This window comes from Lactuca saligna, chromosome 5 (assembly GCF_052625555.1).
Source record: "Lactuca saligna cultivar CGN05327 chromosome 5, ASM5262555v1, whole genome shotgun sequence".
In the NCBI taxonomy this organism is placed as follows: Eukaryota; Viridiplantae; Streptophyta; class Magnoliopsida; order Asterales; family Asteraceae; genus Lactuca; species Lactuca saligna.
In genome coordinates, this window is record NC_136421.1 from 117948093 (window position 1) to 117957871 (window position 9779).

The window sequence follows — 9779 nt, forward strand, 5'->3', positions numbered from 1 at the left end:
GAACTATCTTTTCCGTTGTTTCACGTATGATCTCCGCTCCCGTTAACGTCTTGTCTGATGTCAGTTCTTTCGCTAGATGGGTGTCACCTACCTCAGCCCAATACAATGGTGATCTACATTTACGCCCATACAACGCCTCAAAAGGATCAACTTTGATGCTCGTGTGGTAACTGTTGTTGTATGAGAATTCGACTAAGGGTAAGTAGGTATCCCATGACTTCCCAAAGTCTATCACACATGCGCGAAGCATGTCTTCAAGTGTCTGAATGGTTCGTTCGATTTGACCATCCATTTGTGGATGATAAGCAGTGCTCATGTCGAGATGTGTTCCTAGAGATTTTTGAAGTGATTGCCAAAAACGCGAAGTGAATCTACTATCTCTATCTGAGATGATAGATATTGGCACTCTGTAGAGTCTCACAGTTTCCTTGATGTATATCCTCGTCAACCTCTCCATCTTGTAGGATTCTTTTACTGGCGGGAAATGAGCGGATTTCGTCAATCAGTCGACTATTACCCATATGGTGTCTAATCCATCTGATGACTTGGGTAGTTTGGCTACAAAGTCCATAGTAATCCTCTCTCATTTCCACTCGGGAATTGGTGGTTGTTGTAATAGTCCCGAGGGCTTCTGATATTCCACCTTTACTTTAGCACAAGTAAGGCATTTGCTAACATAGGTGGCAATCCCTGCCTTCATGTCAGGCCACCAATAGTGTTGCTTAATATCTAAGTACATTTTGTCTGAACCCGGATGGATGGAGTATCGCGTCTTGTGGGCTTCATTCATGACTACCTCTCTGAATCCCCCAAGTTTAGGGACCCAAATGCGGGTCATGAAATAATATGCTCCGCCCTCTTTCACTTCGAGATTCTTTTCCATTCCATGTAATGCTTCCCTTGTTTTGTTCTCTGCCTTCATGGTATCGAACTGGGTTGCCCTGATCTGAGAGGTTAAGTGAGATTGGATGGTTATCGAGAGAGTTTTCACACAACAATATGAGTATTCTTTTCGACTCAAGGCATCAGCTACCACGTTAGCCTTGCCTGGGTAGTACTTGATTTCACAATCATAATCATTTAGTAACTCAACCCATCTCTGTTGCCTCATGTTCAACTCTTTTTGATTTAGGATATGTTGGAGGCTCTCGTGGTCCGTAAAAATGGTGCACTTTGTACCGTAAAGGTAGTGCCTCCAAATTTTCAAGGCAAAGACCACAGCTCCCAACTCTAGATCGTGGGTTGTATAATTCAGTTCGTGTGTCTTTAGTTGTCGTGATGCATAAGCTATCACCTTCCCACGTTGCATAAGTACGCAACCTAAACCCTGATTCAACGCGTCGCAGTATACTACAAAAGCTTCTGTTCCTTCTGGTAATGATAGTACCGGTGCACTGCAGAGTGCTTGCTTCAGAGTTCGGAATGCAGCTTCTTTCTTGTCCGTCCATTTGAAGGGTACGCCCTTTTGTGTAAGCATGGTAAGCGGCTTGGCTGTCTTAGAGAAGTTATGGATGAATCTCCTGTAATAGCCTGCGAGACATAGAAATTGGCGAATTTTTGTGGGTGTTGTTGGGACTGCCCATCCTTCGATGGCTTTGACCTTAGAAGGATCCACGTGTATTCCTTCTTGGCTAACAACATGACCCAAAAAGTTCACACTACAAAGCCAGAAGTCACACTTAGATAGCTTTGTGTATAGCTTTTCGGTTCGCATGGTTTCCAAGATTTGTCAAGATGTTGGCCATGCTCTTCTTCGCTTCGAGAGTAAAATAGAATGTCGTCAATGAAAACAATGACGAAGTTGTCGAGGAATGGTAAGGAGATTCGATTCATTAGGTCCATGAATGTGGCAGGGGAATTCGTTAGACCGAAGGGCATTACAACAAATTCATAATGTCCATAACGAGTTCGGAAAGCGGTTTTGGGGATATCCTCTTCCCGGACCTTGAGTTGATGGTAACCAGATTGCAAATCTATTTTAGAGAAATAGCTTGCTCCTTGGACATGGTCAAATAGCTCATCGATTCGTGGGAGTGGATAGCGATTTTTAACGGTGAGCTTATTTAGTTCTCTGTAATCAATGCACATCCTAAAAGATTCGTCCTTCTTCTTGACAAAGAGAACTGGAGCTCCCCATGGTGAGAAATTGGGTCGGATGAATCCTTTGTCCAAAAGTTCGTTGAGTTGACTAGACAATTCTTGCATCTTTGCAGGAGCTAATCGGTAAGGCGAATTAGCGATGGGAGTGGCTCCTGGCACAAGGTCAATTCAAAATTTTGATTTGTCTTTCTGGGGGTATCCCCGGAAGATCATCAGAGAAGACATCTGGGAATTCGCGAGCTATTGGGATGTCTCAAACATTGACCTCTTCCTTGGATTTTTCTACTATACGAGCCAGGAACATCAAGTCTTTCCTTCGCAGATACTTTTGTGCCTTCATGCATGAGATAAGATGAAGGTTTGTGTTGGGTTTGTCTCCGTATATAATTAGGTTTCGTGATTTGGAAGGTGAAGGAGAACGGCCTTCTCGTGACACATAACTTCTGCATGGTGTGGTCTTAACCAATCCATGCCAATAATCACACCGAAACTCCTAATGGAAACAGGCATTAAGTTTATTTGAAAGACGTGATGATTTAAGGCTAGGGTACATCCGATATAGATTTCCACGGTGGATTCTGTTTTCCTATAAACCATTTCCACCGTGAAGGTTTCATCGAGCTTCTGGGGTTGTTGTTTTAACAAGTGTTTAAATTTATTGCTCACAAAACTTCGCTCTGCTCCGGTATCAAATAGGATGCCTACATAAGTGTGGTTTAGGAGAAACGTACCGGTAACAACAGCGGGATCGTGAACCACTTCTCCCTGACCCATAGCTAGCACCCTTCCTGCTCCTCCATTCCCAGTGTTGTTGGTGTTGGGGTAGTTTCGACGGATATGTCCAGTCTTTCCACATCCATAGCAGGTGGGGCTTGTCCATGTGTTATTGTCGCTATTGTTGGTGTTGTTGTTGTTGTTGATGTTGTTATTGTTGTTTCTTTGTTGTTGTTGTTGTTGTTGTTGTTGTTGTTTCTTTGTTATTGATTATGGGGAGGATAGGTCCTGCAATATCTTGCTGTGTGACCCTTTCGATTGCAACTGGTTCAATGCATCTCTCTGCACTCCCCATTATGATGGAGACCGCACTTGTTGCACTTAGGAAGATTACCGGAATATTACCTAGGAGCACTTGGAGCGGCTGAGGCTGGAGCATGTGGTGTGGATGGACCTTAGGTGGTTGAAGCATTGACTGTCACTGTTTGTTGCTTCTTGGATGATTCCGAGCCTTGTCGCCCTTTTCTCTTGTTGTTCTTCCCTTTCTTGTTGTCACCCTCCTTCTTGCCTTCAATTTCCACTGGCTTCTCGCCTTTCTTGTTGTGGTCGTATAGTTTCTTAGCCAATCTCTTGGCGCTGTCGAATGTTTCAGGATTTGCAGTTATTACATTTCCCTGAATTGGGGAGGTTAATCCCCAGATGAATCATTCGATTTTCTTTCCTTCTGAAGTGATCATGCCAGGGCACAACAATGACAGCTCACCAAACCTCGATATGTATGCATCTATATCAGAGTTTCGGATGGTGAGATTCCACAGCTCTTGCTCCATTTTCTGAATTTCGCCACGAGGGCAGTACTCAGCCATCAGCATTTCTTTCAGCTCCATCCATAGCATAGCGTTGGCTACGGGGAAAGTCATGGCCTCTACATGTCCATTCCACCAAGTAAGAGCTTGATCAACGAAGGTGCATGCGACAAACATCACCTTCATTTCCTCCAGGCATTCGCATATCTTGAACACTGATTCTACCTTCTGGATCTATCTTGTCAGAGTTATCACTCCCCCAGTGCCATTAAAGGTTTGTGGCTTGGCGTTGGTGAAGTCCTTGTAGGAGCATGTCTTGGTAGGTCCTTGATTTATCCCGTTGTTTGAACTTCCAGCCCCTTGCCCATTGACTCCTCCATTGTTCCCTTGGTGCATTTGTGTCATTGCTACAGTAACCACAATAGATACAGCCGCTTGGAATGCAGCTGACTTGACTTCGGGTGGGGTTGGTCCAGGGTTTCCGTGTGCAGGTCGTCGAGGCATCTTTCTGTCACGAAACGGAAAGATGTTGAGTGCCCAACTTTTTGTGGGTTTGCGGTCTCATGACTAGGTTTACATCATGTATTTAGGTAGTTTCGCATATCAACATATAAACATAGAAGCATAGCACATAACAAGTAATAACATCACAACAAAACGCATATATTTTCCATTAATAATATTCGTACTTTGTTACACGAAATTTTTCTCTAAAGAGCATACATAAGTGGTGCTAGTTCGACAGCATAACGACTCTATGAGTAGTGTAATCACTTAAACATAAAGTCGACGGTACATAGCATAGATCATATTACTAGTAAGATAAGTCTACTCCTAACACTCCATGGGCGCCCTACGACTACAGGGAGATCATATACCGAAGTGTTGTGCCAACAACTGGGCCATCTCAGTCATTTCTCCAATGAATTCATCCCTCTCCTGTTTAGCTTGCACTACCCGTGCTTCCATGGCGAATACTTGTTTCCGTAGAGCAGCAATCTCAGCTTCTGGAGAGCAATTCTCCCTTGCGTGATTCCCAGGTGGGGCGGGGTGGTCCTGATGCACCTCGCTGACAGGTGGTGTGGCAGAGTCCTCGTATGAGTCCTGTTCTTCCTCTATGTCATCATCGGTCTCGTCAAACTCGTAGTCAGTGTCTGTGTACTCGTCAGGCCCAACGTCGTGTGCTTCCCCCTGATCTCCCTCGGGTTCTTCCTCGATCATTCCATGGGCCACTAGGGCCTGGTAAAACTGGACACCCTGGTGCTCCCCTTCCATAGCAGCTGAGAGGAGGTATATGAATAAGCTATTATCACTCCTAAGATGTTTTAATTATTGTATAAGTTGAGTTGATGTTCTTCTTTTTGGTAATAGAGCGGTACGTTGTTAGGTTTACTTATTATCGTGATTTCCTCGGGGCATGCGATAGTTGTACCTCAATGGAAATGTAGTTGATCAGGCTACATTCACTCCTTAATACGACTATGAATAGTCCCGGCTTAACCGATATGTCAGCATTATCTTGTTTGGTTTGGTACTATGTTGTTTTTCCTGTGTCTTATGAGTAGGAGTGTTTTATCATTGTGTTTTTATTTGTTTTGTTTTGTTCAGAGTTGTTTTGTCCCCTTTTTGGTTTATAGTTGCATATCAATGTGTGGTTCGATATGCTAATTCACTATAAATCTGGCTCTGATACCAACCTGTCACACCCCCGAACCGGACGGCGGAAATGTCCGAGGGCCCGCGTGACATAAAATTGAATATCATCACAATGAATATACATGAATCATAACATAAACATCACCATGCATCAATATATTACAACTGGAATTGTTCACATCAAGTACATTGTTTTAACATTACAAATCCATGCATAAATTGTTTGATAGTTTTCATAAGCAAAACACCCTAACATACTTGGTACTTATTCATCGGCTTACCTGTTACCTGAGAATACAAGTTATTTTGAAAAACGGTCAACATATGGAATGTTGGTGAGTTCATAAGTATGTTATGATAAAATGATTTGTGTAGTTTGTAAAACGCAGAAAATCCGATATTTTCTGAAAAGACCATTGTTTATAAAAAAAAAAGTGTGAAGATCCGTACATATATGCATAATGATTTAAAAAAAAAGACATGTATAATTGTAGGATTTGGTATTAAGCATACGAGTGAAAATGTTGAACTTCCCAGGAAAACCCGATGTTTTCCAAATACATAAAATACAATGATTTCTCAAATTGATATATCACCACAATGAATGATTTTTGATTACGCTTCCTTGATTACTTGGATGGTTTGGATTAATTAAAGGTTGTGAGTCATTACAACCACTCATGATAATGACTAGCTATAACTCCAGACTACGAACGATCCTTAGAGGTGTCATCCATTATCACTCACTTAGGTCCAACCACCTTGATTACTCTCGATTCCTGCTACTTCCATGAGTTTACTTTAGGCCATTGGGGATGCGAAAGACTTGTTGGCCCATCTCACATTTGATTACTTTCACCTTGCAGGCAATACTATTGGATCACTAAGTCCTAATAGCACTTGAGAGCCATTGAAGGTCCCTTTATATGGAACTGGGTCATAGAAGGCCCAATAACATATAAACATTCTCCCTTGGGCCCAAAGATCATGTTAATGGAATTGCAAGGTCCAAAAATCATGATTTGAAACTTTCAAGCCCAAGTATCGAATGTTTACTTGTCTTAGGTATCGCATATCTACTGGAGAGTTCGATTTAACGATTGTTGTTTTGTATCGACTCGAGATCGATCGATTTGTTTATAACGATATTTGGAGTTATACGTGTATTTGTATATCGATTTTTGTAAACCGTATATTAGTATTTTTGACTCAATATTCTATAAATAAAATAATTGGTTTAAAAATAGTGGTTTGACCTTTTCAGCCCCTTTCTTTTGTAAAATAACAAATGTAGTCCTTAATATAAAAGAAAAGTCATTTTAGGTTCTTCAAACATTTTCTTGACACTTTTGCATCATAGATTTTTTGAAATGATATTTTTAACTCGAAACTTATTTTGTTAACAGTTTCAGCCCTTCCAGAATGATATTTTCCGGTTAAAGCCCAACTTTTTGCAATTTTTACACTTTTAGCCCAAAATCCAAAAACTTTACATTTTTTATCCTTTTTGGAAATGAAAACCATCTTTAACCCTTGGAATAGTTTTGTTACACTTTTTATCCCCTGTTTTGAAGAGTTTACTAATTCAGCCCTTTTAAATGTCATATTTTCGCAATTTTGGGCATATTGGGCCGAAAGCCCAAAAATTTTGCCCATTAAGCTAGTATTTACATTTTAAGTCCTTTGAAGATCATAATATTTAGCAAAGCAATTGTTGTAACTGTTTTGACCCTTTAGACCTTTAAGAAAACACGAATTAGCAACTTTTAGCCCAACTTTTTTCTATTTGACACTTTAAGCCCAAAAATGGGTTTTATGGTGAAATATGTTTATCACAATCTTATAAGTTATTATTCTTGACTAGTTTAGTGTAAGATAAATTAGATCATGTTTGATTTATTTCTTATGTCATAGATCTTGAGATTTCTTCCCTTTTTGTTTACATATTCCACACAAAAACACATAAAGTCACACATACATGCATAAAATCATACATAGCACACACATACACATAGATCTACACATTTTGCTTGTATTCTCCCCCATAAAACTTATGAAAACTGAAAAGATATGGGTATGAAGCTCACCTTGAGTTGTGGTTCGGTTTTTGAAGAGAGAAATGAAGAAGATTCGATCCTAGCAAGCCTTCTTGGAAGATCTCGAACTTAGAGCCTTCTCAGATGATGAATTTTATGGAAAATCCTCCTTGAAAAGCTCCTAAATCTCAAAAGTTTTGAAGGAGAAGTGAGAATATGTTCTTGAAGACTTGAGAGAGTTTTAAGTGTTTTGTGTGTGTGTGCTTTCCCTTGCTCTCGGTCGAGGATAGATAAGAGAGAGAAGAGAGAGTGTTGAAGTGACCATGCATGGAAACATGAGGAGAGTTCAAGGATACCCCATGTATAATTGTGAGGCTGCCTAAAAGTCAACTCCTCCCCTTTCTTTTGTAGTTGGGCCGAGAGAGAGTAGGAAGAATAGAATGTTTGGGCGTTCTGTGTTTAAACCTATATTGTGGAGCCCAAGTTAATGATTTTCAGCCCATTGGCAATTTTAGGGTAATTCACAACCCAAAATTCATCAAAGTATGAGCTTTACGGCCCATTAGGGCTATTTAGTTTTGTTAAGGCCCAATAAGGTCCATTAGTGTATTTTATTTCATTCTAGGCCCAATATGGCCCAAAATGTTAAAATAAATGAAAGTGGCTCCAAATTAGAGCCCATATAAGAGTTCTAAGCCCAAAGTAGTCAAATTGGAAGCTTATTGGTCCATTAGGCCCAATAAGAAATTCCTAGTCCAAAATGGTCTTAAACCGAGATTTTTAGGGTTTCCAATTCTTTGTTGACAATTTGATGTGCTTGTATGAAGTGTTTTATGGAAGTTTTGTTGTTATTGAATAAGCATCATACATGCTTTCACATTGTTGGTTCACATTTGTTATCATTGTTCAATGTTTGCAAGGCATCAAAATTCCTAGTTGTGACAATGTTCCATACTTTTGGTTAGACCTTTTCTTAATACATGTAAAACAAAATTTGATCTACAATGGAACTTTAACTATGGAATTTGATGGGGGAAGTTATCAACCTAAGTATTCATGAAGCAAAAAAGGTTTCTTCCGGTGCTCAATTTGTTAATTTTGTGAATACGGTCCATCCCTCCACCAAAAAGGGTTTAAACTTGTCTAACAATGAACTTTTGGAGTTTGTGTTGTCACAAAATTTAGATAGGAACAAAACCAAAGAACTTGCAAAGGAGCCGATATAGAAAAGAAGGTGTTGGAGACTTTAGACTTTATAAATGACAAGAAGCACATGGGAGCTTATGAAAGGAAATCCAAGCTACCTCCCACCAATGCCAAGCTCCTTCCACTGGTGGAACAAACACAAGCGCCAGAATCAAAAACTCCATCAGCCCCTTTAAAGAATGTGTATCTATAGAAGGAGAACACCCAATCGGTCATCAACTCAAAAAAACTATCAAAAAAGGAAGAGAATGAGTAGATTACCCTACCAAAAGAGAGAGAGAGAGAGAGAGAGAGAGAGAGAGAGAAAGAGAGAGAGAGAGAGAGAGAGAGAGAGAGAGATTGAGTGGACAATTTTCAACATCAATGGTTTAAGTCCTTTTTGGTTTGTGCACAAAAAGAAATCCAAAGGGGGGTTGAATGTTCCATTAAAGGAGGTGGCGAAAAGGTTGACGTTTTTGAGAGCCCTATATAGTTAGATTGATGAATCTTAAGGTCCAAGTCGAGCCAACGACTTAAAACAAGGGTGACTAACCGGGAGGCAACCCAGGGGTATTTTGGTCTGTTCCTTCAAAAGATATTCGTTTCTTTGAAGTTTTTAGTTTTTAATGTTCCAAACATTTCACAACGGATTTTTAAACCTTCCAAATGAATCTTGTGGTGAAAAATCATTTTTTTCGAACTATTTAGGATTTTGGGGGTTCAAAGTTTGGCATTTGCATGTAGAGGCGAACACGGGTCGTGCCCATTTTGGTTTGAAATCAACATGGGATGTGTTTAATGTCCAATGCCATTTTCAGCCTTTTTGTTGAACACAGGCCGCTTCAGTTTAGTGCAAATCAACATTGGTCGTTTTCATGCAGTAGCAAAAAAATTGAGTTTAGTGTCAAATACAATTTTTATCACCCCATTCACCCATAACTCACCCCCAAAAAAATTTCTCTCTTCCAAGAACCCCTAGGTCCGATACTTTCAGAGTTTGTTTTGTGCTTTTGGGCTTGATACTTCATGTAGGCAAGCTTAGGGATGTTGAAGAGGAAGTTCTCACCACCAATTGCAAGGCTCCAAGAACAGTTCAGTAAATTCTTTCCATATCTTTAATCATCCATATTTTGCTTCAAATTTCAATTTGTATGCACTTGTGATTGTTTTGGACTCTTACCCGTCCCGACTAACATCGCCCACCACATTCTGGTGATTAGACAGGTCCACCATCTCCGTGCATCAGGGACAATACGTATATTCAAGCTTGGGGGTAGAGTTG